Source organism: Nelumbo nucifera, chromosome 5 (genome assembly GCF_055504915.1).
Source record: "Nelumbo nucifera cultivar China Antique chromosome 5, China Antique-T2T, whole genome shotgun sequence".
Classification (NCBI taxonomy): domain Eukaryota; kingdom Viridiplantae; phylum Streptophyta; class Magnoliopsida; order Proteales; family Nelumbonaceae; genus Nelumbo; species Nelumbo nucifera.
The window spans coordinates 54,782,875-54,798,468 of record NC_142653.1 but is presented as its reverse complement, the minus strand read 5'-3'; the positions used below and the strand labels follow the sequence as shown (position 1 = coordinate 54,798,468).

The 15,594-nt window shown below is 36.4% G+C and overlaps 1 long non-coding RNA gene across 10 annotated transcripts; it reads left to right on the top strand.

The window, feature by feature from the left end:
• Positions 1-5,607: 5,607 nt before the first annotated feature.
• LOC104596767 (uncharacterized) lies at positions 5,608-14,726 on the top strand. 10 transcript variants are annotated; one of them, XR_016076063.1, is made up of 6 exons: positions 5,608-5,731; positions 5,821-5,900; positions 6,004-6,147; positions 6,941-6,991; positions 11,530-11,631; positions 11,740-13,158. It is a non-coding gene; the product is annotated as an uncharacterized LOC104596767 (long non-coding RNA). The 10 variants fall into 10 exon arrangements; XR_016076068.1 differs by lacking the exon at positions 11,740-13,158 and adding exons at positions 14,308-14,412; positions 14,534-14,726 and having other exon boundaries at positions 5,637-5,900; positions 11,530-11,571; XR_016076064.1 differs by lacking the exons at positions 6,004-6,147; positions 11,530-11,631; positions 11,740-13,158 and adding exons at positions 14,308-14,412; positions 14,534-14,726.
• The last annotated feature ends 868 nt before the right edge of the window (positions 14,727-15,594 follow it).

The following is a 15,594-nucleotide window of genomic DNA, read 5'->3' as shown; positions in this document are numbered from 1 at the left end:
AATTCGTTTACTTTATTTTATATTGTTTTAATTAATTTAATCTGGATTTTGGTTTAAATACGCACAGTGCGTATTACGCATATCCTCCCTTTATATGACATATTGACATACCCGGACAAGACAACGCCGCGTTCAGCAGACGTACCAACGCACAGCCTGGACGTGGGACGAAGGTAGAGTGGGACCCACTACCACCCTTCGTGTGTGTGTTTCCTTCCGATAGAAGTTAAAGGTAATTAATAAGTGAGAAGTGAGCACAACCGAACACAGGGTTGCTGAGAACTACGCTCAGTTCAACTCTTGCAATGCATCGCCACACAGAATTGTTCGACCCTAGAAAAGGCGGTTTTATGTCTAAATTAGGGAAAAAATCATTTAATGGGCCCCACATTTGCAAAGAATTCAAGGAGTTGCAAGAACTTGTTTAGTTGCATTTGTTTATTTTTAACAAAAAAAATAATCAATAACAAACCAATTATGCAAATCTTGGATTCTGCGCCCCCAGCTAGAGTTGGCAACATTTCTCATATGTTAGAATAAAAGTCAGCTTTACATGCAATGTACTACAGACAAGAAGGCAAAAAAAAACCCTCAAGATTTTGATAACCCCACTGATGAGTGATAACTTGATCCGATTTATCAACACCCGAACACATGGAAGTGATCTATTGATTAGATGACAATTCAGTATTCTACTCCACTTCAGCAGGTGAGGGCAGCTCAGGTACCTTTGGGTATTTTGGTCAAGACTGAGGTTCGAATAATTTGTGATGGCCTAACCTACCAAGGTGACACAATCAATTTTTAAAAGTTAGATATTTAGCTGTTTTTAATCTTTTCTGAGATCATGTCACACATCTATGAACCTTATCCTTATCCCACCCGGATCAAACGGATTTGATAAGCCTTATCAGTTCATACGAAGTCCACCTTCGAGTACGAAATGGATTCTTAATAGCACGGGCCGAGGATTTCAGAAATGTTTCGTAAAACCTACGACAGCTCACCAGCCTTCTGGCATATAAATTTTCAACTCGCATACTAGATTACTAACTTAAACATCGAAATACTCACACCGGATAAACCACTTTGAATCCTCTAAACGTCATTCTTTTGCGATTCAACGGACCAACAAAGCAAATATACATCCGAACTACCCTCCAACTAGAGCATCCAGATCTTACATCATCACCACATAGCCATAGAGAGTTGCATATGCAGCGCAGGACTGACTGATAGAATCGAAAGGACGGTAAGGTAAATCTAATTTTGAGAGATGTACAGACTCTGAGAGAGAGAGAAAACCTCAATCTCGTGACACACAGATACAAGGGGATTACGATTGGACGGCTGAGATAGTGGTCTCCGTCCTCTTGGCGCTTGGCGAGGTCAACGTTGTCCACGGTTGCGACTTGTGAATGAAGCTCTTCTCCTTTTTCCGTTCCATGTCTTTGTCGGTAGGGAACCGAACGAATGCCCGAAATCCGAATGCGATTCTTCCACCAATCTGTCTACAGAAATCCATGTCGTCGATGAGTCAACATTTCTCATAAACTAATAAACCAATAGATAAGAAGTGCTACTAAGCAACGACATTATGCAACTCTTGATAGACAACCCCACCGACAAGGGGGGATTCCCTCTAAATCTTGTTCTCTAGTGTATCTTTCACGAGTCCCATCGTATCCGGAGGTGAGGTATCAAAGAATTGCATATGTTCGCTGTTCGCTAAAATTTCTCGCTTCGGTTGGACGGATTTAAACATGGGCCCACAACATTTTAACAAAAGTGAGAAATATGGGCTGCTCTGTCCGTAGATGAAGATGGTGATCCAACCGTGGAAATAGTGCTTGTATGTTTGTCACCTGGTGGTTTAAAAGGAATCGCCTATTTTATTGCTTTACGAAGTTTCGTATAATGGGACAAACTGTACCGAGTACGTTTTGTAAAGTGTGTTTTGTTGGTGAGAATTGAGAAAGGAATTTGCTCACAATTCACCAGAAAATGTCACCGGGTCGGGTTTGGTTCAGCCTGGTCTGACCCAACGTACTCCGACCCGATTATGCGAAATGGAAACGCCATAACAATTCAATCCAACCCGTTTATATGAGATGTTCCGGGTCGGGTTTGTAATGCCACTATTTTAAATCGGGTTGAGGCAAATTTACTCGATCAGGTCAATTGGTTCAATCACTTAGGTCATTATCCAATGGATTGGATCGGCTCGTTTTTGGTACAGAGAAATTGGGGGTGGGGCAGAGAAGAATGAACATGAGGTCCATTTAGCCATACCACAGCTAACCTGTATAGGTGTCATTTGACCATCTGACTATTAGGCTGTTTTTGGTTGCAATGCGAATATATTTGTACTGATGTGAAACCATGGTAGTGCAAATTATGATTATTTTTATTTCAAAATTTATCATTTTAATACAAATAAAGTAAAATAAGATTTGAAACAGAATTTGTATTCTTTTCATTTGCACATTGTACTAATGCAAATGAAATTACACTGCAACCAAACACAGCCTTAAGTTCAAAATCCAGTTTTATATGCTTATTCGATTTCTGATGAACAATAAACTGATACAATGGGAAGATGAGATTAAAATTTTTGAAAAATCAATCAACAGAGATTAAATTTTAGAGAAAGAATGGTAAGAATGGTACCTTTCTTCTTATTCAACTTTGTTTCTTTCATTTATTTATTTGTATTTCTTGGTGGTGAGGCAATCGGTGGGTTGTTTTCTGACAACTCTAACAATGTAGGGAATGGTTTTGGTACTTGATTGTTACAACTTCAGATTTGAGAAAGGTGACACCAAATCTACAAGTGGAGTACTGCTTCAAGGGATTCATGAGAATGCAAGCATACAGAAAATAATGGGGAAGAAAGGTACAGGGTTCACTTCAAGCTCCTACCTTTTTTGCATTCTTTTATTCTTTTACTTTTAGTTTTTAAATAAAGGCAATAGATTGGATCAAGTTATAATTGGTGTCTGATTTTTTTGTTCTTTGTATCTAATCAAATTGGATTTTGGTGGGTTGGATTTGGATAGGATTCTTTGTAATGAAATCACTTTTTACCAAAAAAGAAATTAAAAAGGAGTTGGATTGAATTGGATCTCATTTATATGCATATATCACACCCACGTGTGTATTATTTTAATTATATAAAGTTTAAACATCATAAAAATATAAATATATTATCATAAAAGTGGTAATCAGATGGTTTTAATCAAAACCACCGGAAGGTTTGATTGGCCAAATCCTTTCTTGCATCATGCATTTTCGGTATCATCAATTTTTACTTTTGTGCATTTTATTATTGTATTTAAATTCACAACCCAAAAATCCCAGCCAAGGTCTATACCCACTCTATAACCCTTATCACATGTGCTAAGCTCGGCCGGTCGTGCCAATAATCACCCTTAATAAATGCTTAATCTTGTCATCAGGTGTCATCTTTATCAATGTATTACATTAAAATTGGAGTAGACCACTTATATACTTCTATTTATAATTTCTTTAAAATCGTGGATATATTTCAATCAAAAACAAAACGGAAAACTACGGATAGGCCCATTGTCTGAGTTTCATTATAGATCTATAAACATTTAAAATGTCATATACCCCCATTTTATACATCAATGTCCACCCGTGAATTGACAACAATTCTGACACCTACCATAAATGTACTTTGGGCATAAAAATTTTAACCCTGGCTAAATCGTCATTCTCCCAAAATAAAAAACATTAATGTATAAATATTAGGGCATCAATTCCGATTTGTCACCTACCCCAGTTGTACGATGGAGCTAAGATTTATGGGGGTGGACTGAACAGTAAAAACCCCTAAGAACTAAGAATGCATTTAAAGGTGTAAATCAAGTTGTGTTGGACCAACATGGAATGGCCCATGTTAGGTCGTGCTTCTCCCCCCTTAGGATATTTCATCGGGGTGTGCCACAAGCTTGGGTCAGGTGAATTGCAAACTGTGTTGGGCTAGGCTACAAGTTGGGCCTTGAGGTTTGGCTGAACCGAGCCAAACTTTTTTTTTGTTGACATTTTGACTTTTTTGTTAAGTAAAAACTAAAATACTTAACTTTCCTTTGAGTCTTTGGAAACAAATTGGAAAAAAAAATCTAACAAAGAAATAAAAAAATACTTAACAAAATACAAAGTGGACAACAAATTATAAGAAATAAGAATACTATTTCATTTGAATTGAAACAATACAATGGTCAGTGGAAGAATGAAATATGGAATAAAATATAAAAATATAATACAATATATTTATAAATTGAAAAGAAAAAATTACATTGTTGAAAAAATAATAAATAATTTAAATAAAATTGAAAAACAAAATTAAAAAAAAATGCTACACAATTATTGAGTATACAAAAAAAATTGACTTCATCATTTTTCTCTAAATTCAACTTGTACCACCTCCATCTCCTTGACTTTGATAATCTGCCTCAAGTGAAACATCAAGTGTAGTGTCATGCCCTCTATTGCGAAAAAACCTAAGAAAATAGATTCGAATAACACCCAAATTGAAAGGAAAAGTAGAGATAAAGAGAAACAAGGGCAGAGAACACACACGGATTTACATATGTTCACAGGCAAAGAAATAACATAAATCCACTATGTAGTTGGCAATGGAGAAGAAATATAAAGTTGCACTCACAGAAAACCCTAAGCCCCTAATACACCCAATGTCTAACTCTTATCCCACAAGACTAAGACTTTAAGATGAATATGGATCGGGTCCATACCGTTGCAGGGCGCAACCCCCAATGGTGATTTGTGACGGGCTACGGCTTAGGCCCAGAGGCCCAAGCCTTACGTTTCCACTACAAACCACTATTAAATTTTGCCTTTGGGTTTTTCTCAAATTAATTCAAAGTGGATATGAAGCAGGTCACCATAAAGAATTATAGGCACAAACATAACACCCCCATCTGTCTTGTAATCTATCTTCAACATCCAACCAATCTTTAAAGCATATGCACATCTCAAAACTTTCACCATTCATGTAACTTCTCTTGTCGTCCAGCACCCTAGTACTTGTATTAAAACAACGCTTTGATGGAATTATATACATCGAAGGGGTTAGTAGATCACATGCCATAGCGACAAGGATTGGATAATTTTGTCTATATCCACTCCATCAGGCTAAAATATCAAAATTATTCATTTTTACCTGAGTTGAATGAATCACCTAAGCTAGAAAATTTTGCTTATACATAAAAATTAAGTTTAATAAATGAACTTATTGATGAAGTGGCATTAGATTTCGAACTCCTACTTATTAGAGACCAAGCATTTTCTTTTGTATTACCAGGACTAATTGTTTTAAAAGTGGAAGTTGCACCTGTACAAGTTGCAAATTTCCTATTCCCTATCATTTTAGATTCATACTACAAGAAAAATGATGTTTAGCAATGATTTTTCCAGCAACGGACAAAAAAAAAACGGTTGCTAAAAATCACATATAGCAACCGAATATTTTGTTGTGTCCATATGTTCAATTCTCGTATTTAGCTTGGCCACGCTTTCATGGACGGTTACAATACATGCTTTACTTTTGAGACGGTTATAAGGTTAACCGTTGCAATACATATTTACTTTTGTTGAAACCGTGGCTGCATGTTTGCGCGGGTTTTTCCACAAATTTTCATCATCTAACAAAAGAAAATAAGCATCGCCCGCGCATACCTTCCTTCTTGTGCGTCTTTTTCTATCCCCCTCTCTCTCTCTCTCTGCTTCACTCCTTCCGTCTCTGCTTCACTCTTTCCCTCTGTTCGTGCTTCTCAGGTTGTCGGTGTTCAAGGAGTGAAGCGACGGTGAGTTGAAAATCCTCGGGCTTCAACTGGTGTATCTCTCTTCAAGCAACGGTGAGTTTCTCTATCCCTCTTCTTCTTCTTCTCTATCCCTCCTCTGTTCGTATTCCTCTCTCTCTCTCTGTCCTATTCATTTTTTTATGCTCACTTTGACCAGATTACAACTCTGCATTCGGCAGTGTTAAAGCGAACTCCAGGCTTAGGTTCAAAGATCAGAAAATACTCTAGTAGGTTTTTTGGATGGAAGGAGCTTATGAATCACGATGTAGTTTCTCTGATTCAAAGATTAGCAAATACTCTAGTAAGTTTTTTGGATAGAAGGGGCTTATGAATATGGATCTGACTTGTATTTGGGGTTTCAATGGGCTAGTTCTCCACTGGAAGTATAGGCTTGTGTTAGACTGGTTCCAGCAAATCGGAACTGGATGATTATGCTGTTCTGTGCGTTCTAAAATATAAACTCAACAGTGAAGCTGGAGTCCAACGTTAGTCACTGGCAATCACAAATTATCAATTTCTGTTTATTCAAATAAAACGGTTGCAGATTCAGACACCCGTTGACAAGAGTACGATAACGAGGGTATTTCTATGTGTCTGGACTCATTGATATAACAAGCATGTGTTCTGACTGTAATGGTGGAGAAAAAATCGACAGACATGAGAAAAGTGAAATTCTAGCTAGTGGGCATGTTTGGAGTCACCTGGCAAAGAATATTAAGATTCAAGTGACAGATTTGCACCGCCTTGAGTAGGGATTTTTTTGAACAAGCTTAAAATTCTAGCTAGCTGGGTTTTGTTTCTTGTGGGCTTTGTCCACTAAGCTTATCCTTTGTAAATGGATGGTCCGTTCTGTCAGCTCAAGCCTATACTAGAAAGAAAAGGAAGAAAGAGAAACTGTTAAATCTTCCAATTCAGTTTTTACTGTAAAGAATTTCCTAGTTGGGCCCCATCAAACAGTATGTGGAGTGTGCTTACATTCTTCCTAACGGAATATAAATTTTCCTTTATCTCTTACAAGCAAGTTTGGTATGATCATTGATAATTGCCTTTTGTCTACTAGTTTAAGCCTAAAAACAGTTGTTTCATCTTTGCAGGCCTTGCCCTCAGCACTTTCCAAGCTGTTTTGGTGCCAACTGTCATTGGAGGTAATCAAAAGATGCTCACTTCATAGTATAATTACATTAATGATTAAAAAATAGATCATTATTGCTCTAATAGTTCCTGTGGCTATTCTACATGATACTGCATTTGCTCTTGGTTATTGGATTTCAAAAATGTTAGTTGGTGAATCCACTTCTCGTACCATTTCTATAGAATGTGGGATGCAGGTATTTGTCTTTGTTTATAATCTGTATATTTTATCGTCACCTGTTAGTGTGTCCAATAATTTGTATGCCATAAAACATATATATTATGTTCATAATGCATTGGCATCTTCATTTAATCCCATACTAGTGAAAATCACTGATACTGGTATCTTTCTGCAATTTACTATCCCTTTCATATTTTTCTGGTAACCTGGAAAGATGAGAACGTTTGCAATTATAATGGCATATGGGCACCATTGAAAGGAGAGGTCTAGGGACCCTTGACCCTAGACCTCAGTTCCATGGATCTTTTTTTCCCCAAATTTAGCATGATCCAGTTATGTCCTAATTAGAGAACTTATTGTAGTTGGGTTTTCTGTGACTTAGATTGATGGAAATTGTGAGTAAACAGCAATTTATGTTAAATAGTGTACTTGTAAAACAGATTTTTTTTGTCCTCACACGAACCTCAGACTACTTTTATATTGCCATAGTGTAGAAATGATACTCTGAGAACCCTTGAAATCAAATAATAGACAGTAGGAAATTATGAAATGTACTTATTAGATTACTGCATGTTGGTTGAGAGATTTAGGTTTAAGCCTTTAAGGGACTTATTTCCTTTCCCTCTTTTCAATTCGAGCTCCAGTGGCTGACAAACTGGAAAAGAGGATGAGAAACTTTCTTTGTAGAGGTTGGACTGACAAGGGGAAAATTCATTTGGTGCTGGTGCAGTGGATAAGATTTTTCTTTCCAAAAGCTGGGTGAGGCTTGGGTATTAGGAAATTAAGGTTGGTGAATCTGCTTGGAAAGTGGTTTTGGCAATTCAATGAATAGAGAAAGAGCTTGTGGAGAAAAACCATTGCAGCAAGGTATGGCACAAGAAACATGTACCTGGGAAGCTCTAGAGAATGCTATCAATGCTCCCTATGGAAAGGGGTGGAAAAAAGCTATATCAGTTTCAGTTCAGGTACAAAATACAATGTTGGGAATGGACTTCGGGTGAGGTTTTGGATGGAGACACAGTTTTTGGATAGGCCACTTATGGATTTGTTCACATCCCTTTACCTGATTGCCAGGGACAGAAATGCTTTAGTGGCTGATTGCTACCACCTTATAAACAACCAAGTGGATTGGATTTGGAACCCTACATTTAGAATGATTGGGAGGTTGACCAAATGGTGGAGTTGGTTTCCATGATTCCAAGAACTGAAGTTAATGCAAACCAAGAGGACTGAAGAATCTGGAAATTTGACCACTTGGGAAGATTCTTAGTGAAGTCTTTCTACGAGCACCTACAGGGGCAGACTCTCTATGCCTTTCCCAGCTGCAAGGTGTGGCTTCCTTATATCACTTCCAAGGTGGCTTGTGTGGTTTGCACAGCTGTGCTAGGTAAATGTTTGACAAGAAGTAATTTGATTTGGAGAAGGATGATACTAGACTCTGATGTGTGGTATCTGTCAGTACTAGGGGGAGATTGCAAACCACCTATTATTTCAGTCAGTTTTGTCCCTATGGGCAAGATTCCACAGATGCTTTGGGGTATTGGGAGGTGTCCCAGCATCAATTTTAGACCTGTTGTGATGATGGAACCGAAATCACATTTCCTCCTCACAGAATTGGTCATCACACCCACCTCACAGCACTTGTAGCTGCACATCAAGAACATCTCCTGTATTTGTATTTTTCATTCATGGGGAGATGTTCCCAATGCATGGCTGCAAGTGCTGTGGTGTGTGTGAGGACCAGTCATCCAGATTTGATGGAACCAGGTTTGACTAAGCGAGAAAGGGGAAACCAGATTTAGAACTGTAAATGTCTGGTATCATTATGCCATATTGTTACATGGAAACCAGGAAAGTAAATCATTAAAAGAGAAGCAGGAAAATAATGTGTTGGTTACAGTTATATTTCATTTTTAGTGAATGTTTTCAGTTACTTTTGGGTTTGGCCATTAATAATATTTATACCTTAGTGATAAATTTCACTAGAATGGTAGAAATTGTAACTACCACTATCATAATGATAAAAAAAGAAGTCTGGAATCTGCATTGTAGGGCCTGATATTTTGGTATTTTAAACCTAGGTTTCAAACTTTCAGGGACATTTACAATCAAGTGATCAGCATATCATTGTCTTGTAGATTCATATACACAAAGATCGGGTTTTCTGGGTTTCAAAACAACAACTTAAGATGCTGTTAGCAGAACTGCAGACAGAACAGATATGGCACTTAACAAAACAGAGTGGAAAAATAAGATTCATGTAGCTAAACCCCATATAGTTGGGGCAAGGCTTAGATGATAATTTTCTTAGTTATTACTGTAAACGGCAAATGAAAGTTTGATTGCTTTGCTTGTTTATTTTGATGGTGTTAGATGGTTTTGGACTGAAAAATAAATAGAAATCTCCTGACTGTTTACTATTAATTATAATTAGGCCTGTATTGATAAATGGTGTATGCTATTAGACTCTTCTTTTTCAAGCATAACTATATTCATTAGATTTAGGTCAGACCTAGATTGCCTTGAATGCTTTGGTATTTAGAGATATTAAAATACTCCTAGGTTCCTTTAAATGACTTCATTTCTGATACTACCATTTTTATCCTACCATTTTACTTATATATATAACCCATTCTTTCATTCATTTAATAAAATGGCATCATAACTAATAAAAAAATGAACCCAAATAACCAATTTCAACTACAAACCTGGATTTCCTCCAGGAGCTCTACTGCATTTCCATCTTCACCAGAAAGAAGAAAGCAAATGCTCACTAGAGCCAAAAGTTCCTGGAGGAAGCAACACCATGGCAAGTGCAGAGGCAGTAAGAACAGTGGCACTCAACATTTCTAAACGTTGAATCAGCCACTCAGTGGTTGCAAAGTTGTGGAAGAACGGAGTAGAATTTGTGTCAATGAGGTCCAGATTCTTAGCGAAGAAGCGTTCTTCCTCATCAAAAGCCCTGATTGCCATGGCTCCTGCTATTGATTCTGCTAGATGATTGCTACCAAAGATTTGGTTATGCCATTTATCTGCATTAACTCTTTTGCAGAAGCATAGTAGTACCTCTATGGATTAAAAATTAACTTCTAAAGAGTTAGTTGTTGATGAAAAAGGCTATAACAATTATATTTGTGGGAGTGAGTGAGTTTGCTAGTTGAGTCATTTAGTGAGCTTCCCTAAACGACCAAAAAGGCACCATATGTGTCTCTTGCAGGCTCTACTCATGGGACAAATTTCAGCCCCAAAATATTTGCCACATGTACACAATAAGCCCTTATTTTGGGGAACTTTTGTAGTAAAAATTAAAACTTTGAATAGCCAATATTTTGCCAGGGAAATTCAAAATAGGGTGGGGTATAGGTCTGATGTAACATGAAGATTGAACACATGGCTAATCCAGAGGATCCCCTACTTGGTGATTGGTTTGGATCTGCCAAATCATCTCTCCATGTGGCAGAAACAGGGGAGCTTCTGTTATATATGTATTTATGTATGGATAGCTTTCAGTTCTTCCTGCCCCTGCACTTTGCACGCTTAAACCAGGTGGGTTATATTAGATTGTTGAGACAGTATGATTGGGGAAGAATATTTGCCCCAGGAACCAGTTTCATATCCAAGTTAGCCACAGTGTAGTGCCCAAAAATTCAAGTTCGGCAGCTATATGTATGATAGGAAACACGCTGCTTCATACAATTTCTGGGTGACCTTGGTGGGCCTTGGCGCAACGGTTGGGTTGCTCCGTTGTGACTTGGGTGACCAGGTTTCAAATCTTGGAAACAACTCTTTGTATGAGCAGGGGTAAGGCTGTATACATCTGTCCCGCCCCAGATCCCACATTGGCGGGAGCCTTGTGCCCTGCTATTGTCAGATAAACCATTGCTATAAAGTATTCCTCCTATCACATCTTATTACCTGTAGGTGTATTGTCAGATAAACCATTGGTATTGAGACAAAAAGGACTTGCCAAGTAACAACAGCCAGTACTCCTAGATTGGCATATGAATTGATGGTAGATCCAAAGGTAAACATGGAACATCAAGATCGATGATATTTAAATCGGAAGAGACCTATATAAGAAGCATGAAGTTAAGTTAGACAAATCCCTAAAGCATAGATTTCAGTATTTCTTTTTGATATAAATGCTTACCCGGCTCAGTATTCTTCCCAGAGGTGTAGAGTCGTAAAAGGACATAGGTGCACGGAAAAGAGAGTTCTATAGCTGAGAAAATAAAGACTTGGGTGACTGGATACCTAAAGCAACTATAGCAAGAGATCTGATGAACAAAATGAAAACTGAGAAAAATCCAATTGTCGAGTATACTAGGATTAGTTTCAATCTGCTAACATGAGGGTTTTGAACATTTGCAGCCATCCAAGAATTCTGTGATATCAGTCCAGCCACAAAATGAGGTGAGTGAGAATTGCAAGAGAAATGTTGAAGAATCCCTTGTTCTGACTCAGATACAAAATGTATGGCTTGAAATCCATATCTCCTGTTTCTCTCTCTTCTTGCTTAATCGACTGATCTTGTATTGATTCTTTTAACTGTTTTTTGGTACGTCTTCTTTATATCTCTAGAAGAAGTTTCATGTCCCTTGGAAGAAACTACCCCAGCCAACCTTTCAGGACCTGCAGTTTCCTTGTGCGCATCGACAAGGTCCAGAAATTCTTTGCTAGTGGCCAATAGCTGGTGATAAGTAGCGGCATGCAGGATTTCCCCATCTGACATTAACTGTGAAAATGATAGGTTCATTTTAAAATACACCATACAGTAGCATATAATCTAGGAAATTATAATTTGACAGAACATGACTTTTGATGGAGCAAATTGCCAGGAGAGGATTCATGTAGCTACAGAATTGTTTTGTGAATGAATCCCAAATAGTTGAGATTAAGGCTGAAGAAAGGAAAATGATATTATTTCACAAAATGCATTCATAAATTGCTTTGACATCAGTTCATGTACAGATACAACATCCTTCCACCACTATTACCACTTACATGTTAAGCCAGAAACAATTTATTAAACTAATCAGTCACATTAGGTCACTTCTCAGTTACAACTTGGCAATTTAGTGATTTCTGGCAATCAGTTGCATTTTTTTTTTTTGTTTGGGGGATGGAGAGAAGCCATGAAAAAGCAACACATGAATGATGGATTTTTGTGACAAGCAGCTCCAGGAACTACAAAATCACACCCAAAAAAATGCTAAAAGAAATGAAAAAATAATGAGGCATAGCTCATCCCCTTCTGAGCTGACCTTCAGGGGAGCAGGTCAGTCACTGGTTTTCTTTTTGAGCATTTCAGACTTGAAGACAAGTTGAGGATCTTTAACTTTAACCATTGGTTTTTGTCTCGATGAGGATGTCTCTGAATTTTGCACTTAACAAATTGTCGGTTTACTGATGGGGACGACAGGTTTTCGAACTCCAGTCAGATCATTCAGTTTGATCCTTGTTTCACAATTGGTCATTAATCTGTGTTCTGAATGTTAGCTTTGGATGCTGGTCTCAAGAGTGGCTTTGGTCAACCATTTCCTTTATTTTTAAAGTTGTTTGGGTATCAATAACCAATAAATCCATACTGAGTTCAGTTTCCCATTATTGAATTTGTTGCTCCATATTAGCTTTAGTTCATTTTCTTTAAGTTTGTTTGCATTGGAATAATCCCTTGGTAACATCAGTCCCCCCTTTCCTTTTCTTGAATTTGTAAAGTAGAGATAATATTAGGTTAGTTTAGCATCTAAGTTGGAATAAGCATGAAGGGTCATTTGCTAGCTTCATCTCCTTGTCGCTGCATTGCTCAAGAAGGTTTAATCTCTTGTCATTTTGTGTTTACTTTTGAGGTTTGGTTTTGGATCTGTTGCATACTGGCCAAGTAGAATAAAGATCTCATTTAGGATGTTTTGTTGAATTGCTCTATTATCTTCAGTTTAGGACTGTTAACATATTAAGAGAATCAAGTTGTATTCTTCAAAAAAAAAATAAATAAATAAATAACTTCAGTGACTCTAAAGATCAGATTATACTACTTCAGTGTTGCATGGACTTGGACAATTGAGTTGGAACCTGACTTATTTCCAACTTGGTAAAATGAGAAAACATGGACTTATAGACATATTTATAGAGAAGTATATACTATTAAAATAGTTCATATTATTTGAATTTCAACATTATATAACTATAAAAAAGGGGTCTAGAATGTTACCTTTGTTACTAAGTAATGTTTTATAGGAAAAATGGCACTCATTTTGTACATTATCTGTTCATTTATGTCAAATAAGCTAGTAGAAGAAAAGGAAATGTTACATAGAAGTGTCCTTCAGGTATATGTGGAGTGTTGGAATCCAATGCGTGTTTGACAGGGACATGTTTTCCATTTACAAGAGTCTATGCAACACTGCACTGCCAGTTATCAAAATCAATAAAGAAACATAAAGCATTTTTTGAGCCCTTGTCTCATAAAGTAGTTCCAGTAGATATGTAACTTGAACTCATTTTGACCAATACTCCCTAAAAATTCCTTTATACGTAATCATGGCAAGCCTATTGGTAGGGCTATGTCATATTGATTGGAAAGCACAAGTTGATTGCGCTTTTACCAATTCAATTAATAGTAATAACATTTTTGTTCATATATAAAAATTCTCACCTTTGATAGACAAAAGACAACACACTTTTTGGTTATCTAGGATTTTGGCAACAAAAGATGAGGCCAAAAACTGATTAGTCCTGAATTTGCTCTTAGGTTCACAATAAAGGGTAATTATAAGTTTTTTTTTTTCCCGAATTTATAAAAGAAGAATACAGGAGTTGAATTTCCACCAACCAAAATAGAGTCAAATGTAGGAAGAAAATCAACTTGGTGGGTCACTAGTACGATAGTTTTCCCCGAAAGAGCTCCCATTACATATTCTTGAAACAATTCAAATCAGATATCAATACAAATGGTAGCCATAAATGTATAAATTTCATGGAAAAGAGAATATGAAATTACATTAAATAGGCTGGTAGCAGTATGTGCATCAACAGCACTGAATGAATCATCTAAAAGATAAATGCCTTCATTCTGATACAATGCACGAGTAAGTTGAATACATTGCTTCTGACCGCCACTAAGATTAACTCCTCTTTCTCCTATTTCAGTAAGATCACCAAAGGGTAGCATCTCAAGGTCCTTTACCAATGAACACTTCTCAAGAACTTCTTGGAGATGCATTTGGATCTCACATCACATGGGTTAAATCAATGGTAATGTATAATGCATATAAAACTCTTACATTACAATTTAATTTATATATCTAATTATTGATATCAATCCTTATGTATTCATTTTTGTTGAACATGACATACTGATGTTTATGATCCAAAGCGAAGGTCTTGAGTATGATGCACGTGCATATAATCAACTGTTCAGATGCAATAAGGATAATTTTGTTAATTTTCTTTTCTTTTTTGGTGATGAAAAAAATGTATTAAAAGTGTGTATTGAATAAAGACTACTATGAATATTTTGTATAAATTTGTAAAGTTTTTATCATACAGGAACATGTGAAATTAATTTTTTTTTTGTGATGGCATTCATCAAAAAATCAAATGAGAACTACACTTTTAGCAATGGTTTGATAAAACCGTTGCTAAAGGTTCCATACAACAACAATTTTAGAAGCGGTTCTGTTTTGTGACGACCATTCTATAGCATCGGTTTTTGACTCTAACCATTGCTATAAGAATTTTATAGCAACCGTTAATGTAAAAAACCATGGCAATACAAACGAATGGTTAATACTTCTAGCAATGGTTTTACTTAAAACCATTGCTATTTCTTCTTATTCATCAATAGCCTACATTCTATAGCCACGGCTAAAACCGTTGCTATAGCAATTTGTAGCAACGAAACAAAATAAATCCGTTGCAATAATTTTTTTTATTAGCAACGGTTAAAACCGTTGTTATACATATATTTGTAGCCACGATGTACTCCGTGGCTATAGGTTTTAGCCACGCCAATATCCGCCACCAACAAAAAACCGTGGCTAAACCGTTGCTATATCCTTTAGCAACGGTTTTTGGTATCCTTTTGCAATGGTTTTGTCCGTTGCTAAAGTAGATTTTTCTTGTAGTTATATAAATTATACATTTGAAATAATAAACTATTAATTTTCTTTGTTTTCATTTCTAATTTCAATATTCATATTTTCATAATATGATTCAAGAAAAATATTTAAACCATCTTTCCTAATCATATGATCTAATACTTTAACTAAGCAATAAAGTGGATAAATGTTTTCCCAGTATTTTTTAGTATTTCAATAATATTTTTAAATTGTGAATTTATTCTATATTTTACAAAAATTCACTAACCACAATAATTGATTAGCTAAAATACAACTAGTTAGGTAATTAACACCCGAAAATTCATTAGTTGTATCA